Source organism: Moschus berezovskii, chromosome X, assembly GCF_049115385.1.
Source record: "Moschus berezovskii isolate FMDL1 chromosome X, NW_MosBer_1.0, whole genome shotgun sequence".
Classification (NCBI taxonomy): domain Eukaryota; kingdom Metazoa; phylum Chordata; class Mammalia; order Artiodactyla; family Moschidae; genus Moschus; species Moschus berezovskii.
The window spans coordinates 22764448-22785698 of NC_142488.1; the positions used below are offsets into that span (position 1 = coordinate 22764448).

The 21251-nt window shown below is 43.8% G+C and overlaps 1 protein-coding gene across 1 annotated transcript in view; it reads left to right on the forward strand.

Annotated features, from left to right (window-relative positions):
- Positions 1–21251, forward strand: part of PTCHD1 (patched domain containing 1) — a 52889-nt gene that overhangs the window by 16030 nt on the left and 15608 nt on the right. The gene's annotated exons all lie outside the window — the stretch shown is intronic.

Consider the following 21251-nt stretch of genomic DNA (forward strand, 5'->3'; position numbering starts at 1 on the left):
CTCCTCCTGCCCTCAATCTTTCCCAGCATCAGGGTGTATAAACAAAGGGAAAAGGATAATGTCAGCTTAGAAGTTTCACACCTGGCTAAGGAGAAAGAGGAGAAGGATGTTAACCATAACAGGAAACAGAAGAAAAAATTTGCAGGAAAAGATTCAGCTGTTGGATATATGCCAGTTGAAATATTGCCGTAATATGTATTTACAAATCTTTAGAAGGCAGACGGAAATTCAGATTAGGAGTTTGGAAGAGAGGGGAAGTATTGATGTGAACTGGGGATTGGTCAGCATAAAGATGACAAGCCAAACTGTGAGATGGAACTCACTGCCCAAGAAGAGTTTATGAAGGTAACAAGATCAGAAGTGCTGGAGATAGAATCTAAGCAATATTAAATTTACAAGGTGTATTTTCAGTTAGGTAGATACTGGAAAGCCAGGTTGAGAGGTAGGAGGAGAGGATAAAGTTGTACCATGGAATTCATCATAGGAGAGAGGGAGGGTTTTGGTCAAACGACACATATTGAGCACCTTTGTCTGCCAGGTACATAGTCAAGGATATAGCAGCGAGGAAACCAAGCCCATGCCTTAATGGGGCCTACTGGATTCACATGAAAACCTCAAAATGCTTAACCATTTTAAGTATGTTGAAAATACTATTTAGACTCTGCATGATTGACTTCACTGTGTATGTCTGCTGAGAGTTTAAGAAAATGAGGACTGAAAAGTTGTCACTGGATTTACCTGCTTTGAAGTCATCGTGGACTTTGGTAGAGTGCTGGGATGGGACAGAGTCCAGAATGGAGTGGTTTGAGAAGTGAGTGGGAGGTGAGGAAATGAAGTTAGCAAGCATGAATCACTCTTTCAAATGCAGTAAGAGACAGCAAGTGTAAAGAGCTTCTTAAAGGAGAGCTATGGCAAGAGTTGGAAGGGGAGTGGGATCAATGAGGCTTTTTTAATATGGGAAAAGACATAAGCACATTTCAAAGCTCACAGGAAAGAACTAGTAGAAAAAGCTTGAGGACATAGGAGAAGAAGGGATGAACAATACTAGGAAGAAGGAAAGGAAAGCCAGAACCCAATGGTAGCAATTGCTCTTAGAGGGAGGGTCATGGCCTTGATTTTCACATGAGGGGAGGAGAGAAACGGATGGATGTGGGTATTTTTAGAGATATAGTGGCAGCCAGTTGTGGATAATTTCCATTTGATGGCTTGGGATTTTCTCTGCAAGATACTCCAAGGTCAGCAGCTGAAGTCTTGTCAAGTGCTGAAGAAAGTGAGCCTCTGCCATAATAACTATGGGCTTGGAGGCCAGTTGATAAGGGAATGAAGAGACCAAGTGGTAAATTGGAGGCAGTCTGTCTGGAATTTGGGTATGAAAGTAAAAGGACAATCTCTTCCTCCCTTTTTCTTGAGATGGGCAAAAGTATTGGGTTGGTGAAAAAGTTTGTTCAGGTTTTTCTGTAACATCTCAGGGAAAAACTCACACAAAATTTTTGGACAGGCCAATATAAAGAAGAAATTAAAGTGCAAGTGAGAGGTAAGTTGAGAGAGCTCACACTGCTGCTGTTAGTTGCTTAGTCATGTCAGAGTCTGTGACCCCACGGACTGTAGCCCGCCAGGCTCCTCTGTCTATGGGATTTCCCAAGCAACAATACTGGAGTGGGTAGCCATTCCCTTCTCCAGGGGATCTTCCTGACCCAGGGATCAAACCTGCATCTCCTGCATTGCAGACAGCTTCTTTACTGTTTGAACCACCAGGTAGGTTAGAATTCACACTGAGTATATTTAAATTTCAGAAGAATATGAATCATATAAAAGCAAGGATTTCTTAACTCCAAGAGTTGTCTGGCATTTGAATGGCTCATCAGAGGAGACTGAAATGACCTTGAATGGTTCAGAGACTGGGATGGTGTGATCTCCAAGGGTGATACGGCCTTAGAATTCCATCACGTATCTCAGTGGTTTTCAGCACTGACTACATGGTAGAATCCTGGAGGAATTCAGACATACCGTGCCTAGGTCTCACACCCAGGGATTCTCTTTCCACTGGTCTGAAAACAGGGTGGCCTACTCGAAACGTGGTCTACATACTGACAGCAACAGCAGCAGCATTTGGGACTTTATTAGGTCTGCCAATGCCACCAAGGCTCCATCCAACCTACAAGACCTGAATCTGTGTTGTTACAAGACCCCAGCTGAGTTGTGTACATATTAAACTCTGAGAAACGCTGGATTGAAGCATGGTATAGAGGAGGGCCAGTCATGGGTCCTTTTTAAATTCCCCTAGGAATTTCTAATGTCCAACCAGACTTGAGCACCACTGCTACATACAAAATGAGATTCTTTTGCCACTGTCTTAATTAAGCTCACATGATAAAATGGCATAGTATTACACACACACATACACATACACACACAGTATATGTAAAAACTGGTGAAATCCAAACATCTGTAGTTAACAGGCTTGTGCCAAATCTGTTTCATGCTTTTTATCGTGTACTCTGGTTATGTAAGATGTTTTCATTAGGGGGAAGCTGAGTGATGGATACATAGGAACTCTGAACTGTAGCTACAATTTCTTGTGAGTCTTAAATGACTTTAAAATAAAAAGTTAAAAAGAAAGCATTTTAAGCTAAGAGAAAGCCTGCCTAGGATAAGAAGCAGCTGTTCTCCATCATCATCTAAGAAATAAGCAGGCTCCATCATTCACTCGGAGCGGAGCCATTGGAGGATTTAAAGCGGAGGGATGACAGGTTGGGATTTGTGTTCTAGAAAAATAAATCTGGTGGCAGTTTGGAGGATTGACTAAAAGCAAAAAAGATGAGTTAGGAACCTGTTTCTGTCATTCAGATAGAGGATAAGGGCTAGAACCAAATCAGGAGCAATGGAAATAGAGCACGAGAGGACGGATTGGAGAGACCGGGAGGGAAGATCAACAGGTTTTGATGAATGGTTCTAGGATTGTCAACCTTGGCTGCGTGTACCCGCCCCTGGGAAGCTTTTTCAGATAGATACCAAAGCCTTTGCCAAGGGGTGCTGATGGAAAGGTGTGAGGGGAGCCCAGGCATGTGAGTTTGTGGACTCCACAGGTGGTTCAGATGGGCAGGGCTGAGAGCAGCTGGCTCCGACTGAAGAGGCGGGAAGTGCAGGGTAAACCTCACAGGTTTTCAATCCAGTCGTGCTGGAACCAACAGAGGATGAGGAGGAGGCAGCAGAGAGACAGCCAGGATAAATTAGGGAGGTAGTCCGTCCTCTCCCGTTTGTTTTGAGTAAAATTTGTAAAACTCTTGAGTTAAAATGTGTAAAGCCATTATCCTTGCAACCTAGCTGTATTCCCATGGCTTATCTAAGCATATGCTTTTAAATGAAAATAAAACCTTAGTTCAGTCGTTTCTGCCATCCAAACATAACTTCGGCTTATTTAAAAACGACAACAGCAGAAATTAACATAGTGTTGTACATCAATTATACTTCAGTTAGAAAGAAAAACCAACGACAACAGCAACATTCTGTTAACCCCCAATTCTGAAGGATTTATACAAACAAATCTTCAGGAAGCTAGGCTCAATGCTTTGAGAACAAGGTGAGAGTCCTCGTCTTGACTGCTGGTGGCCTGTCTACATATTCTGGAATGCCCCTCCCCACCTTTCTCCCAAATCTTTGCAGAGACTGCTCTCAGTTTCTTCTGAACGAGTCTCTCCTTTGGGGTTGGTGCGGCTGTTTTTTGGAATTCACCCAAACACTCACTCCTCCTCCCCCGCAATCTCCTCGGCCAACAGGGCAGCAGGTGCGTTGAAGCCTCTGCAGTCAGCACTCTGCTAATAAACCCCAGATTCCAGGGACGGGCTTCGAGGGGCACTCACTATGCCCTCAGAGCTTCGAGTCAGAAGCAGCCAAAGGCTAATGGTTTGTCTTTTTTAGAGTGACCCCCCCAAAGCCACCAGTCCCCACCTCAAAACAATCTGGGGTTTCCCCACTGAGAGTCCCTTGCTCCCTACTGGGAGCTCTCTGTCTTCATAAACTTATGTGCAAAACACCATGAATACGTTTCCATCTCAAAACAGTCTGGGTTTTTTTTTTTTTTTAGCATTTCTACTTTCCCCATTAAGATATTTCTGCCCCTTTTTTTAACTTAAAAAGTTACAAAGCTCACTACTATCCAAAGCTCACTATTATTCCGTAATAATGCAGAAGCACTTCATAACATATAAGACACACACTGCAGAGTATAATAGTTATTTGAATGGTTAATGTGAGATAGAAAACACTAAGGTGCCATTTACAGGGCTACTACTGTGTTTATGTCTCAGCTTTCTACTAAGTATGTTATTTACAAGTTAACAGAGTAATGCCTAAGTTTTAAATGAACCCAAACTTAGTTTGAGATCAGAAGGCTATTTTCTATTGATTCTGATGCAGCCACTTCAGCTTGAAAAATGAGAGAGGAAACGATAGACTGAGAATTTAAAATCTCTTTATTCCTAATTCCAATATCCTATTCTTTCTAGAACTGCCTTTATTAGTAACTGCCTGGGTATTCCCTTGAGAGCTGGGCTGGAAAGGCATTACAGTGCTGTTTTGTTTTGTGTTTAAATTGTCACAGCATCTTTACTTTTAGACATAAAAGTACGTATGCTCATTGTAACAGTCATCATCTCTCCCCACATGTTCTGGCTCCTCTTGCTGTGTGTTTGCCTTTCGGTTTGTTTTCTTTTTACCCCCTGAGTATTTGAGAACTAGGTAGTTCTCCTGCTTGATCACTTCTCAATATTTAACTAGGTTTCAGGCCATGCAAATGGAAGCTGTTTAATGCATGCTAGTGATGCCAAGACGATTGGACACAGTGTGTTGGCTTGTCCGGAACATTTCTGTCTTGAGTACTGTGTGTCTGCACTGTATGGGGCATGGGGCTGTAACAAAGAATAAAACTCAAAGAGCAGAAAGAAGATAGATGTGTCCACACGCAGGGGGACCAGAGAGGACCTCATCTGCATTTCCAGGGCAGGCTTCCTGGAGGAGGTGATGTAGGAGCTGAGCCCATCACCCCACCAAGAAGGGAGGACTGGGGACCACGACCAGGCTGCTCACTCACTCTGCAGCCCTTTCCAAATCAGCCTCACTTGCTCATTTATTATTCCTGCTCCACAGCAACTTCTCCCTCTAAACAGAGTATTGCTCTAAAAAGTGCCCTGCAGAAGCTTCACGCCTCACATCAAATAAAGCACCGTTGAATACTGTGTTTAGTAAACCTTGCCATCGTGCCTCCCACAAAAAGAGAAATGCTACTTCTCACGAAGAATTAAACCCTACATCAGGAGACAGGTGGTAGCTCTATGACAGGAACACTACTAGACAGCCAGGAAGAACATGGGATTTCTAGGCATTAAAACCATCACATGCCTCATGAATAGAAGCTCACAGGTTAAGATGCCAGATTCACATTCTGATTGAGATGTGTTGGACTCTTAGAGGTTCCAACACTAAGAACCTGTGATATGTCTCTCTGCCAGGCACTCTGTCTTCATTGTCCCATTCAGAAATCAGCAACACTCTAGATAGTAAGCCCATTTTGATGATGTGGAAACTGAGGCTCAAGAAGGAGATATGCTCAACGTTGCCAGGTGGTCACCAATTTGGCTGGATATGAACACATGTCTGTGTGACCCCAATGTCAGGCTCTTTTTAGCATGCCAGGCTGCCCCTGAGCACTTCTTTTTGGCTTTCTTTACAGTCAGCCCCACTTGTCTTGAACTTAGATATTCTCTTGCTGCTGCTGCTAAGTCACTTCAGTCGTGTCCAACTCTGTGCGACCCCATAGACGGCAGCTCACCAGGCTCCGCCACCCATGGGATTCTCCAGGCAAGAATACTGGAATGGGTTGCCATTTCCTTCCCCAATGCATGAAAGTGAAAAGTGAAAGTGAAGTCGCTCAGTCATGTCTGACTCTTAGTGACCTCATGGACTGCAGCCTACCAGGCTCCTCCGTCCCTGGGATTTTCCAGGCAAGAGTACTGGAGTGGGGTGCCATTGCCTTCTCCGAAATATTCTCTTAACAAATCAATAAAGATGTGACAACCCAATAACCAAAGGGACAAACAGCTTGAAGGGACACTTTGGGAAAGAGTACAGCCACATGGCTAGTGAGCATATGCAGAGGTGCTCGGCTTCAGACATCATGGAAATGCACCTTAAACCAAAGTGAGATACCACTACACATACCCACCAGAATGATACAACTTTTAAAGATGGGAAATCCAAGTGTTGCTGAGGATACAGGGCAACTGGAACCTGTATACATTGATGGTGGGAATGTAAAATTGTACAATCACTTTGGAAGACTTCAACTAAATATATGCCTACTAAATATATCCCATTCAACTAAATATATCCCATTCTGAACTTCTCCTGGGTCTCTATACCCAGTGGTATGCTGAGGCTGGCTCCTAAAAGCTAACTTGGCACTTCTCTTCCTACGTCCTAGATCCCCCTGACATTGACCATGGTGGGGGTTGTTTACTAATGGTGCAAGTCAGAGCTATTTTTGTTAGAGAACTTACTTTTGCACATTTACTAACACACCATTGTGTATACCTGAGAGAAAAGACAAGAATGGCCATTACAGTTGTATTGATAACAACCCTAAAGGTCCACTAATGAGATAATGAAACAAATGCATTGTTTCATGCAATAAAATACTCTGAAGTAAAAATTAAACTGTAAACTATAGATAACACAGTATGGATGAATCTTAGACCACGGTCTGAGTCAAAGAAGGCAGACACAAAAGAGTACAGTTGACCTTTGAACAACATGGGGATTAGGGATGCCGACCCTCAGCATGATAGAAAATCCATATATAACTTTACAGTTTGACCTCCCAAAGTCGTGGTTCTGCATCCACAGATTCAGCCAACCACAGGTCATGCAGTACTATAGAATGTATTGATATTTCCTGAAAAAAACCTGAATGTATGTGGATCCAAGCAGTTCAAACCTATGTTACTCAGGGGTCAGCTGTACATAATGCCTGATTCCATTTATTGGAAACTCAAGAATAAGCAAAGGTAATCAATGTTGATAGAAGTCAGAATAACTTTCCTCCGGGGGTTGTGCAGGTACCAACCAGAAGGGGCCCAAGAAGGCCTTCTGGTGCTGTGGATGTTCAGTGTCTTGATCCGAGCAATGTTTATATAGGTAGGCACATATAAAATTCATTGAGCGGTACACTTAGGATTTGTGCCCATCCCTGTATACAGGTTATGCCTCAGTAATGAACAGTGAACACACATACACATTTTATTCAGTGACCCTGTTAATTAAGGCAGACATGACCATCATCCCAGTAGTGCAGAGTGTTCCCCAGTGGTGAGGACCAACATGAAGGAAAGCTGTCTGAATCTTGGCAGACCAATCAGCTCAGTTTTACTGACATCCAACATGCCGCCATCATGGAGGCTTTCAACACCTGTCCTGGCAGCGTTGCCGATGCATAAAGAATTTGCCTCCACCAGCACATCCTCCCCAGGCACATCACTGCCTGGGAAGGAATCCAGTGAACACATCAGCTGTCTCTCCCACACACCTACCCCTGTGAGAGCAGAAATCCAGAAATGTAAAGATAGGGACTCTCATCCAACTTGGGCAATATTCCAGCATTTGCTGTCAACAGAGAACACTGAAGCCCAAGACCTTACCTGCTAAGATGTTCTAGAAGGATGCAAAGAGGCTGTTAACTGTGTCTCTGAGTGGTCTTTTTTTTTTTTCAAATAAAGAAATGCCTGCTTCCTTTATCATCAGCAAGAAGAAAGATGAGAGAGCGTGTCATCTCATAGCTCTCCATTCCTGGCAGGATGCAGGCCTCGTCCTTTCTTGAGGAGTTATGGTGCATTCTTGTCATCAATATACCCGGGACTGAATCTTAATGAAAAGACTGGACTATGCCCCAGACAAGGGAGAAGTGCTGTTGGCAGCATCCAGACATTTACATTTATGAACACAGCAGAGCCCCTTGAGAAATGTTTGCTGCATACCTTCTGCACACAAGTTGGCAACATCAAAGAAATGTTTCCACCATCAGAAGACAATATGAAGAGAAGCTCAAAAGATCTTATATTCCCTAAGGGTTGAGTTTTGACAACCAATTCTTGAATACACAAGAAACTGGGGGATGGGTGGTTTTAGAATGGCATGGTGTTTTGAGGATATTAGAAAACATGAATTCCAGAGGCTTTGAGCATTATTAGGATTGCTGTGTCTTCTTGAAGGATTTTGATTTGGTTTTTGGCAGTGCAGTGTGGCATCTGGGACTCCCTCCCCCTACATTGAGATGTGCTGGACTCTTAGAGGTTCCAACACTAAGAACCTGTGATACATCTACCACTCGACCACCAGGGAAGTCACTTTGAGCATTATTAGATGTCTTGGTTTCGGGAAGGAAATGGCAACCCACTCCAATGTTCTTGCCTGGAGAATCCCAGTGACGGGGGAGCCTGGTGGGCTGCCATCTATGGGGTCGCAAAGAGTCGGACACGACTGAAGTGACTTAGCGGCAGAAGCAGACCTTAAAATAAATCAAGTTGTTTTTGTTGTTGTTCTTGTTCAGTTATTCAGTCGTGTCTGGCTCTTTGCGACCCTATGGACTGTAGCACACCAGACTTCCCTGTCCTTCACTATCTCCTGGAGTTTGCTCAATCTCATGTCTGTTGAGTTGGTGATGCTATCTAACCGTCTCATCCTCTGTCATCCCCTTCTCCTCCTGCCTTCAACTTTCCCAGAATCAGTCTTTTCCAGTGAGTCAGCTCTTCACATTAGGTGGTCAAAGTATTGGAAATCAAGTAATCAAGTAAAGGTAGTTTATTTGGGAGTTACAGGACAACCAGAAGGGATGCAGGGTAGTGAGACAAAGGGGAAGGAAATTCAAAGGGCATGTGATCCAGCAGATCATGGCAGGTTCTTTACCACTGAGCTACCTGGGAGAGGTGCCCTTCCCTTAATATCCAGTATTTCCCACATCCTAGAACTCCATGCAGATTTTGTTATTGCCTCACTGCTTGTCTGTATCTCCCATAGGGTAGATGTTCCATGAGGGGAAAGCCATATCTATCTGGTGTCAGCAAGGTTTGTGTAGGTTGTTGTTTTTATTTAGTCGCTCAGTCATATCTGACTCTTTTCAACCCCATGGACTGTAGCTCACCAGGCTCCTCTGTCCATGGGGATTCTCTAGGCAAAAATACTGAGTAGGTTGCCATTTCTTTCTCCAAGGGATCTTCCCAACCCAGGGATTGAACCCATGTCTCTTGTGTCTCCTGCATTGGCAGGCATGGATGAAGCCATATCTATCTTGTTCACATAGCTTGATGTAAGATTTACTAACAGTGACTAAAGCATATGCATTAAATGGTTGAATGGGAAGAGCCTTCATCATCTGGCCCATCTCCTCTCCATATTTGTATTTCATTGCACCCCCCACCATGGCTACACACAAACAAACACACACACCCCAACGTGTTAGACTCCCTGTACCCCTGTTACATCCTTTGGCTACTCCTATCACAGAATTGTAACACTTCATTCTGCTAACCAATTCTGAGAATTGGTCTAAAGTCCCTCCACTAGACTCTAAGTTTATTGAGGATAAAATTACATCGTAATATTCTTTACCTCCCCAGGGCTTATATTAATGTCCAGCATAGTATAGAGACTTAGTACCTGTTGAGTAGATGGCCCATTGCTCTAGTTGGTGATCAAATGCCTAAGGATTTCTCTCTATGACCTCTAACTCCCAACAAAGCAAAAATTCTCTGGCCTCCCACCTGTCACCTGCCCGAGACTCATCACAGACTTCACATCTGGGAGCCTTTTAGAAACTTTATCAGCCAAGTCTGTGACCCACTGCTGGCATATTACATCAAGATAGAATTACCCAGAGTGACACCTTCGGACATAAAAGCAACCTCTGCTCCTGGCTGGATGAAGCCACATATCACTGAGATAACCAAGGAGAAGTGCTCTGTGGATTCCAGCAAGGTTAGTGTGCCCAGGGCAGGTGGATGGAATGTTCTAAGGGTGCTATGGATGCATTCTGCCTCTGCAGTAGTGAAAAGAACTGGGCTATGTGAGAGCTGAATCTTGTAAAACATCAGAGCCTTGACGTGGATGGAAGGAAGTCACAACGCTGGGAAGGGAGGTGTGATTGGAAGTAGTTAAGAGACAGAAGGAGTTTCTCCAGATTCCCAGAGGCCTGTCTGATGACAGGATAGCATCACATGCAATAGTCTAGGTTCCATCAGCAGTGATGGGTCTGCAAACCAAAGGACTGCCATCTCAGTACTTCCCTTGTGGTCCAGTGGTTAAGAATCTGCCTTCCACTGCAGGAAAAATGGGTTTGATCCCTCGTCAGGGAACTAAAATCCCACATGCCACAGGGCAACTCTACCTGCATGCTACACCTCCTGAACCCACACACTCTAGAGCCTGTGCTCTGCAACAAGAGAAGCCACTGCAGTGAGAAGCCTACATGCTTCAATGAAGAGCTCATGCACCACAATGAAGACCCAACTTAGCCAAAACCAAAAAAAAAAGCCACTGTGAGGCGTAAACTGATGAAGTAACATCTCACATCCTCTGAGACTGCACAGGTAGGGAGAACATTCTGCTTTGCTTGTGATGATCCCACTCTGTGCCTGGTGTTCCTGAGAAATTACTGCCCCTCCCCTGCACTCTCAAAAGTGTTCCAGTTTTCATGATAAATTATATGGTCACCCTACCCATGGACAGCATTAACAGCAGGTCCAGAATCTTCGAACAGACATGACACTGGATATAGGTACATGGGAGTTTTTGATATTAGTCTCTAAACTTTTCTGTGTTTTAAAAAAACTTTTCCCTCTCAAAAAAAAGAAATCAAACAAACAAAAACACTAGAAAAACTTCTAACTACTCTAAAATTAAGCATAGCACATAATTATTTCAGAACCCAATCTCCTACCTAAATTGTTTCTTTGCGTTTATATTTTGTAGATTATAGTCTAACCGTATCCATTTGTCTAATGAGGTCAGCCATTTGTCTGCAGTGTGTAAGTGACAGGATTAAATTCAATGTCATCTGTTTATTTAAGATGGAAATGATATGCATGTAGCACAGTAGCCTTTGGGTACAAATGAAGTATCATTCAATGTCACCAGAGAAAATATAAATCAGCAAGAAGAAACAAACATTGAAGGCTCAGGTGGCATGGCTTTGCTGGGCTTCCTCTATGTGCCAGGGAGACGGGATGGAGCGAAACAGAGTCCCTGCCCTCACAGAGCATTTATATTCTGATGTTAAACTTCCTTTGGGGAGGGATGCTACCCAAATCCTATAGGAACCCCCAGCTGCAACCTGATATTTTGCAATAAATCCCCAAATTGCCAGTTCTTTCCACAAATATGTTCTGTAATATATTTTTTTCTTTTTCTGTGTGTGTGTGTGTGTGTGTGTATGGGGTAGGGTTGGGGTCACACAGAAAACACACAGGATGCAAAGGATGCTATCTGGACTGATGAGACGCTTGTTTCATCATACACCTGTGGTTCTCATCTCCAGCTCGGGGCAATGTGCCTATAACTGGTACCGAGAATGCGGCTTCCCTCTGAGGTCGCTGTCACAGATACCTGGCATTCGATTGGCCTCACTGGTCAGTACACGTTGGGGTCCTGCTGCTCAGTCATGTTTGACCCCTTGACTTTGTTACATCATCACCACTTTTAATTCATAGCTGCTGCTAACCGTGTCATCCTGTGGCTTGACTGTGCTTAGGCCTAATACAGCCAAACAGGTTTATCAAGATTCAGATGGTCAAAGCAGAGAGAAGAGGGGTCAAGTCTTGACACTGTTGAAAGAACTCCCATGAGGGGACAATCTTCTGAGCCCAGGATTTCAATCTGGGCTGATTGTCTTAATGTGTGCATGTGCGCTCAATCATGTCCAACTCTTTGCGACTCCATGGATTGTAGCCCGCCAACCCATGAGTCCTCTGTCCATGGCATTTTCCAGGCAACAATACTGGAGTGGGTTGCCATTCCCTTCACCAGAGGATCTTCCCGATCCTGTGTCTCCTGCATTGGCAGGCGGATTTTTTACCACTAAGCCACCTGGGAAGCCTTATTAAATGTGTGACTGTGGGCAAGTTACATAAGTTCCTTGAGGTTCAGTTTCCTCCCCTGTAAATGCAGTATGACAGTGATCTCTCACAAAGCCCAATCCTTTGCAGGCAATTAACACCTTTTAGTTTCCTTCTTTTGCCCACCCGCCATAGAGCCTAGTCGGATGCTCATGGTAATCTAACTGGGAGCTAACATGGAAAAAGGTGGAGTGGTTTTAGGCTGGGAGCTTATCTGGAATTAGGGAGTGCTAACTTATAAACACAGAGAAGGCAATGGCACCCCACTCCAGTACTCTTGCCTGGAAAATCCCATGGATGGAGGAGCCTGGTAGGCTGCAGTCCATGGGGTCGCTAAGAGTCAGACATGACTGAGCGACTTCACTTTCACTTTTCAATTTCATGCATTGGAGAAGGAAATGGCAAACCACTCCAGTATGCTTGCCTGGAAAATCCCAGGGACAGAGGAGCCTGGTGGGCTGCCGTCTATGGGGTCGCACAGAGTTGGACACAACTGAAGTGACGCAGCAGCAGCAGCAACTTATAAATGTGTACCATCCAGCTCTCCTCTTAAGATATTTGTACTGATGCATGCTATTAACCCTGTTTACTCTTTAGTCTCTCAGTACAGATGTGAGCAAAAATCTGTCACCTGTACATTTCATTGAATATATTGGGTTGGCCAAAAAAAGTTCCTTCGGTTTTAAGTAAAAATAAGGCATTTTTTGTGTTCACCAAGAACTTCATTGAACAATATATTCAATAACTGAATGAACGTTTTGGCCAACTTTTCAAGAACAACTGAGGAAGTTCTATGAGTTAAAGAAAAATATTAAGGGGGACAAGTCAAGCCAGAGGATAGAAAAGGGGTTTTTCTCTGGCTCATTTTCATTTTTGCTAGCAAACCCATACTGGGTACCACTTGTGTGTCAGAGACCATATTGAGTAGTTTATATTCAGTTTCTCACTTATCCTCTAGCAACCATAAGGAGATGGGTCCTATGACTGACCCCATTTTACTGATGAGGAAGCTGAGGCACAGAAAGAGCTACTAACAACTTAGTGTTCAGCATCCCAGATCTACTAAGAGTCACGGCTGGCAATTGCACCCACACTAGGCCACCAACATTCACACCTCCCAGAAAGGTCAAAGCCCTGGCAAGCTGAATCACAGAAATTGTCATGACATCAACCATTTGCTCTGTAGGACCTCTTTTCAGATACCAAAAAGGAATGCAGCAGCTGAAACACCCCTGTGACTTTTAAAGTCAGTAGCTTTATAAGGTCAGCAGATTGGGAGACAGAGAAAAAAACATTTCGGGGAGAAAAACTGCTATCAAGTAGCACACTCTTTTATGAACTAAATCAAGTACTCACTCTGGTCCACCATTCAGGAGTGCCATCACCATGTCATAAGGCGGAACTTCTTCCTTGCTCAGTGCCCCTTTGAAACAGTGAATCCTTTGAAGGAAAAAAACAATTGTCGAAGATCTCATCTGATGGAGACACTTGTTCATCATTTTGTAGATTTAATGTTGTTATTAATTATCTGCAGTTTCAAATATTTCAAGGATGTGGGTTATATGGCATTTTTTCTCTTAAGATAAATCTGCTAAAAGCATGCATTGCAGTTCATGGAGGGACTTATGGCCACAGTATCTACAAGCCTTACTTCTCCTCATGGAAAAGGAATGAGTTGATATTCTAGCCCAGAACTGTTGTTTTTTTCCTAAAAGCCTGTCCTGGGACCACCAAACTGGCCCTTGGAAACCAAATATAAATCTGTTCCCCCTTCCCCACAGGGAGCTCTGGTTCTGACAGGACTTTTGGAAAAGAGGAGGGGCTAGAACAGGGAAAGAACAGACCCTCACTGAAAGTTAGGTGAGCCACATAAAATTGCCAACACTGACCCACTGTTTTACCTATAGAAGTGACAACTTCATATGATTTAACCCAATATTGAATGCTAGATCAGACACCTTTTATATGTTATCACATTTAATCTTCACAATGATCCTATGAGATCAGGTTTTATCCCCCCTTTACAGATAATGAAACTGAATTAAATGCCTGAAATAGCTGTCTTAGTTTGGGTTACCCCCAAAGTTGTCTCAGAGTCAAGAAATTGATGCGAGTAGTATCTTGGAATACAACTTTGTGAAACTCTGGTCAGAGAATGGCCATGTAAGACAGGGAAGGGAAGAGGTGAGTTATGGGGACACTGTCCAGCTGGTGGATGTGTGGCCAACTGGAGCCCAATCCCACTGGGAAACTCCAGGAGCCAATGAGGAACATGTGCCACAGAGTCAACCTACCTTGGGGGACAAGGGAGCTGGGCTATTTATACACAAACTTTTTATAGTCATCAATCCAGGCCTCTTGGGATTGGGACAGTATGTTAATACCTCATTATTTCCACATCAGGCTGGAAAGAGGGCTGGTGTGCACTGAAGTAGTAAGGAGACAGGGCAGCTATCTGTGTTTGCTATGGTCTCATAGCTAGAACAAGAGACAGGGTTTGAACTGGTGGTTTTCTGACCTCATGTCCTTCCCACTAAAGCACAAGATGTCAAATCACAGGAAATATCACAACCTTCAGGAAAACTGGGACTCAATTTTAGGGTTGTGTCTGGACAGCTAGAAGACACTCGCCACTCCATGCTTCCCTGCTGAAGAATAACTACCTGTGTGTGGCCCTCCAGAGTTTACAAAATGCATGCAGATCTATCACCTCATGGACCCTCATCATGCCCATAAGACAGACTAAAATCTACTCACTCACAAGATTATTATAGTCACATGTATACTATATAACTATTGAGTATACATTCCAGGAACTATCCTAGGTAATAGAGAGGTAGAAGTGGACCAAAGAGATAAACACTCCAACATGGTAAAACACCGATTCTAGTGGAGCCAGCAGAAAAAAGAAACAAAGAGGTGCATCATGGAATGCCATATCATAACAGGTGTCATGAAAAACTTAAGCCAAGACGGTGATGGCCAGGGACACTGTTTTTTTTTAATTCAGGCTGAGGTCAGAGAAGATGATTAAATTTGAGGAGGGAAGTGAAAGAAAGATGTTCCAGGCAGAGTCATGACAAAGGCCATATAACTAGGGCACCATGAGATATGAATCCGGAGAAATCACCCAGGGCAGTGTCTCATCTTGCTGGCTACAGTCGGAACTTGGATTTTTGCTCTCAGCGTGATGAGGAATCACTGGAGAATTGAGGGCAGCTAAGTGGCATGGTATATGTTTTCAAAAGTTCATTTTTTATTTATCTCTAACTCCTGTGGCCAACAAGACCCAGAACTGGGACCCAAATGGAATTCTTCTGACTCCCAATCCAGCAGTTTTCCCACTTAGCTTCACAGTTGTTCTCCATACCTAGATGTCCCTGGTGTTCTTTTTGTTTTCCTGTCCCTTGCATAGTTATTTGTGATCTCCTGACCAAATTCTAAAACTGTTGTTGCCAGTTCCCCAGACATTTGGCTCTTTGGGACTTCTCTTTGCCTCTTAGCCAATCAGCTTTAACATTCTCCCATTTCTGAGAGCATCCTGTTCTCTTAGAGTTACCTAGCAAAACTCATGACCCACAAACTTGCTCAAGAAGAGTTTAAGCTTGACCATGAAAGTCAAGTAAGAACAGCAGGATTCAAAAATAACCACTCTAATCAGAAAGTTTAACTTTACAGATTTCCAGGAGTCTTCCTATCAAGGAATTTTTTTAATAGTCAAGAACAAATCAAATTTCCTCCCAGACTATGGGGGAAAAAGAGAGTATTGAACCTGTGGTTCATCGCATTCTTTCTCATCCAGAGCAACGTGGAGTCAGGCAAAAGTCACAATGAGATATTGCAGTTGTCTTTTCCTTCATCATGACTATACTTTGTTTTGAAAATCTCAGATTTATTTGCTTCAAATCCAGAGCTACAGTGTCTTTCCAGTCAGAGCTGCAAAGACAAAACAACCTGTTCAGGGAATTATAATGTGGGGCTTTTAAAAGTGTCAGCACCCACAGTACAGTGTTTCAGTCAGTTCAGTTCAGTTCAGTCACTCAGTTGTGTCCGACTGTTTGTGACCCCATGAATCACAGCACGCCAGGCCTCCCTGTCCATCACCAACCCCCGGAGTTCACTCAAACTCATGTCCACAGAGTCGGTGATGCCATCCAGCCATCTCATTCTCCGTCATCCCCTACAGTGTTTCAGTTCAGTTCAGTTCAGTCGCTCAGTCGTGTCCGACTCTCCACGACCCCATGAATCACAGCACGCCAGGCCTCCCTGTCCATCACCAACTCCCAGAGTACACTCAAACTCATGTCCACAGAGTCGGTGATGCCATCCAGCCATCTCATTCTCCGTCGTCCCCTTCTCCTCCCGCCCCCAACCCTTCCCAGCATCAGAGACTTTTCCAGCCTACAGTGTTTACCCCCTGGTAAAACAAGGAGAAAAACAGAAACATTCCACTCTCTCAGACCTGCACTGGCTCTGCAGTACTGACAAAGGTGACCACTTGTCTCCTGTCACTGGAGCAGGTCACATGACAGCGGGCACGCATGGGTAGAGGAATCGTGTGGATAGACATTTGTTTAGCTATATCCACAGCTTAAATTCGGCATCCTCTGAACATGTTATGTTTCAAAGGCAGAATGATATTTCTGTTCACTTATTAAGGGATGACTAACTTGCTTTTGGCTGCACTACAAATGAATCACAGTAACAATCCCCAACTTGCGACTGATGTTCTGATGTAATGCATTTCTATTAAAAGAAGAGGAAAGAGAGTGGGTGAGAGTGAGATCATGCAGCTACAGAACAGAACACCGAGGGAACTAGCGTAATTGATGAACTGCAGCGACCAGACCCATCCACTTCAAGGTGTTTTCTTGTGTCCTCGGGGAGAACACCTTGCCAGTCTGTTCCGACCCCCTTCACAGGGGTAGAATATCAACCCTGATCAAGGCATGAAATCTGGAGGGGTTCAGTGAATAAAACGCTTCACTTGGGGGTGAAATCCTGATATTCCTTGAAAGCATTCTGAAGCAATTTTGATCTCGTGTCACGTCAAAGGAAATATTTGGGGGCAAAAAATGTAGGTTAGGTTAGACAAGCAAACCAACAATTTCCTCTTTTCAACTATTTTCCCGTGAGCAGCTTATTTGGGAGTAGCAAATGGAGGGAGCAGCAAGGTGAGATAGGGAAAGGAAGGCAGCCCATAAAGGTGGTGTCACCAGATACCCCTGGGGACCTGCACCCTCCTCACAGGCACGGTGCAGCTGAGCTTTCTGGGAAACAGCAGAGGGTGTTAATTGCCCTGCCTGGGAGGATGGCCTTCCACCTTTATCTGTCCCCCCTTTTCAACAAATGAAACAAATACAAAAAAAAGCTAGAAGGTGTCAGAAGAGCTCTTCTGAACCCACAGGTATTTTTCCTATGTTAATTACCACTCAGGAGCAGACACTTCCTCCCGGATCCCTCTGTACTCTCCTCGACAAGGTGCCCCTGCTGTCTTCTGAGGAAGATCTGCCTGTGCCAAGGAGAGGCAGAGAGGAAATGAGACTCTGGCCTGTCGTGCCCAGCAGCCCACACTGGCTTTGTCCCAGGCTCTGGCAGAAGGGGATTATAAGAGTCAGTGCCTCCCCAGCCCGGGAAATCACTCAGAGGAGGGAATCTTTTTTTTTTTCTCCAGTAAACCTATTTTTCCCTACCATGTGGTTTTCTTTCTGGGTTCCATCTACTATCAGATCTGTCATTGACCTAAAAAGTACTTCAGTGTGTTGAAAAAGCATACTTCAAGCAGCTATAATAAATCTCAAATTGATATTTATGGAGTTAACTTTCTCTTGCTGAGGATCTGATTGTATACTTTGCGGATGTCACTCATCTTAGAATTATGTCATGTTAGAACCAAATGGTCTGTCCGCAGAGATTAGTGGGACCAACCTCCTTTTTTTACTGAAAAATATGAGATATGAAGTAGAGTGACATTCCTAGGGTCTCTGACATTCCTATCTCAGCAGCAAAAGCCAGATTTCAACTCAAAACTTATTACTGAATTCCATTATGCCCCACGGTTCTCTTTGCTTGGTAAGTCTGTTTTAAACGTTTTCTTTGGCAACTGAAGAGGGCTGGATGAAGAATAAGCAAAGTCAGTACGTTCAAACCCATTCTTCATTACTTGTTCACATCACCACGTTCCGTTGCTGCCTATGAAGTTGGCTCTTTGGATTATTTCTGGTCTCTCTCAATGGACCCCATAAACCCAGGTGCAGCTGCCCTACAGCTCAGTCACATCAAGTCATGTGAACCAGGTGGGCAGACAATTCTTCATTCTTCCCAACATCCTCTTCATCCTCACTAAAGTTCTAAAGCTGTCCTGGTATAGATTCTCTAGGCCTCAGTTGCTCCAGTTATAACATGGAAATAATGATTTAACCATTTCCATAAAGTCTTATATTGAATAAAATTTGAAAACTGTATAGAGAGTACTAAGCTATGGTTTTTCCCGTGGTCATGTATGGATGTGAGAGTTGGACTGTGAAGAAAGCTGATCGCCAAAGAATTGATGCTTTTGAACTGTAGTGTTGGAGAAGACTCTTGAGAGTCTCTTGGACTGCAAGGAGATCCAACCAGTCCATCCTAAAGGAGATCAATCCTGGGTGTTCATTGGAAGGACTGGTGCTAAAGCTGAAACTACAATACTTTGGCCACCTCATGAGACGAGTTGACTCACTGGAAAAGACTCTGATGCTGGGAAAGGTTGGGGGCGGGAGGAGACGGGGACGACAGAGAATGAGATGACTGGATGGCATCACCAACTCGATGGACATGAGTTTGAGTGAACTCCGGGAGTTGGTGATGGACAGGGAGGCCTGGCGTGCTATGATTCATGGGGTCGCAAAGAGTCGGACACAACTGAGCAACTGAACTGAACTGAACTGAAGCAGACTAGTTACTATTACTATCATCATTATTAACCTGAAGGGTAATGAGAGCAAAGAATATAACAATTTAAACAGAGCCTTAGAATGAATCTCAATTTAACATTCAGTCTGGCCTCTTTGAGGTGCTTCCCAGGTGGCTCAGTGCTAAAGAACTCGCCTGCCAATGCAGTATATATGGGTTTGATCCCTGGGTCAGGAAGATCCCCTGAAGAAGAAAATGGCAACCCATTTCACTATTCTTCCCTGGGAAATCCCATGGACAGAGGAGCCCAGTTGGCTACAGTTCATAGGATCATGAGAGTCAGATGCAACTGAGCACACACATGTACAAACACTGGCCTCTTTGGCAGCAAATACAATAAACATATTGTGATCAAGACTGACACTGGATTACACTTTGCCAGAGTGCTTGGCATTGTATATTGTTAGGATCATTCCTTTGTTTTGGACATCAGATCCTTTATGTGGTTTTCATATGTAAGTGTGAGAACCCTAAATTCAGGGGATTTATCCTATTATTGACAACACAGTAGATTTAATGAGTACTTATTAAACGTGTGTTGAGTTGATAATCTAACAATCTATACAGAGTTATAGAAACATGGATTCTATGTTGAGCCACATGACAGATCCAGACTATATTAAGGGTCAGGACTATTACTTCATGATGTTTCCCTCTCCTTTTCTTTTCCAAGGGTCTGTAACTAATAATAAGCTTGCAGCAATTGAGACTGTCCATTCTGTAGACTGAGGTATGTTGGTAACCATTTCACTATCACGCCTTGATGTTTTCCTATCTTTCTTTCCCGCTTTTGCCCCTAAGAGCAAAACTTTATTTAAAGGCTAAGATGTAAACTAACTTGTCATCATTTTCATCTTGCTTTTCTTTTCCAGTACAGAAATTTAAAGTAAGTATAGATCAATGACGCCAACACATAGCTGTGATCTCTGGTTTCCATTTTCCCCTGTGAATGGACTAAGATCATCTACTAATGTGTCTGCTGTCCTGAGTGGGGCTCCTTTAGGAAAGTAAATTGGGGCATTCTAAAACGCTATACAGGAAGAAGTCCAAGTAGCATGTGCAGTGTGTCTGCCCATGGCTCCTGGAAGAGCCACACACTCCAGAAGTCCCAGGAGGGAATCTCCACTCTCCTTTCCCAAGCCTCTCACTATCCACTCCCCTCTTACCCCCAGGAGAATCACACAGACTCCCCCTGCCAGGTGGATGGCTTCAGCCAACACCCCGTCTCTAGCTGCTTTGTCACCCAGCATCTCCCTGCCACTGAGAAGCGAGAGTGACACATGCTCTACCCACCTGCCCTTCAGAAATTCAAAGCAGGTGAATCCCACAGCAGCTCTGGTACTGAGAGTTAAAAAACCTCCCCTCTCTAACTTCACTGAGGTTCTCACTTTCCAAGCCTCCCTCCTATGTGCTGGTGGTACAGGGGTTAACAGTGTGTCTGCTTTCTTTGGTCTGTGGTCCCAGAGGTCCCAGCAGTAGATCTGCAGAGCTGCCAGATCACTAAATGGTTTACAACTCCCCACCCAGCGTGGCATGGTCGCCTCAGAGAATGGATGGAAAATATCCCCTTGCTATAATTGGGTTCAGCCCTGTGGCTTAACACCATCTTATTTGGCAATCTTTTTCTCTTGACATATTTAGTAATCACTCCAAGGGAGATTTATTAGACCGTTCATGGGAACAAACAATGCACTAAATATTACACATATGCATGCTTTCAATACCACTCCTTTTCTAGCCTATTCTGAATCTTTCCCCCAAAGTCTTTCTTTTAACTCTCTCTTGTCACTAAATTCCTCTTGGTTCTTCCCTCCTCCACAGTAACCTTTCATATTTGGGGATTTTCTTTTTTAGTTAGGAGTTCTTTTAATCAAAACTCACTGGACCAAGCTTAGAACACACTCTCGGTGTGTCTAAACACACTCTTCGATGTTTAAAACCATTTGAGTCATTCTGCTCCTCCTCAATCCCAAAGCATCAAAACAAAAATTTAGCATATGGTTAGAGTTTTGTGAAAACAGTCTCCTAGGTATCTCTGGGACATCAACTCTGCATGTGTGTGTGAGTGTGTGTGTTTAGGAAAGGACTCAGAATATTTCAGCCAAATGTAATACAGTGAAGTGTTTCCTGAACCTCAGGGTT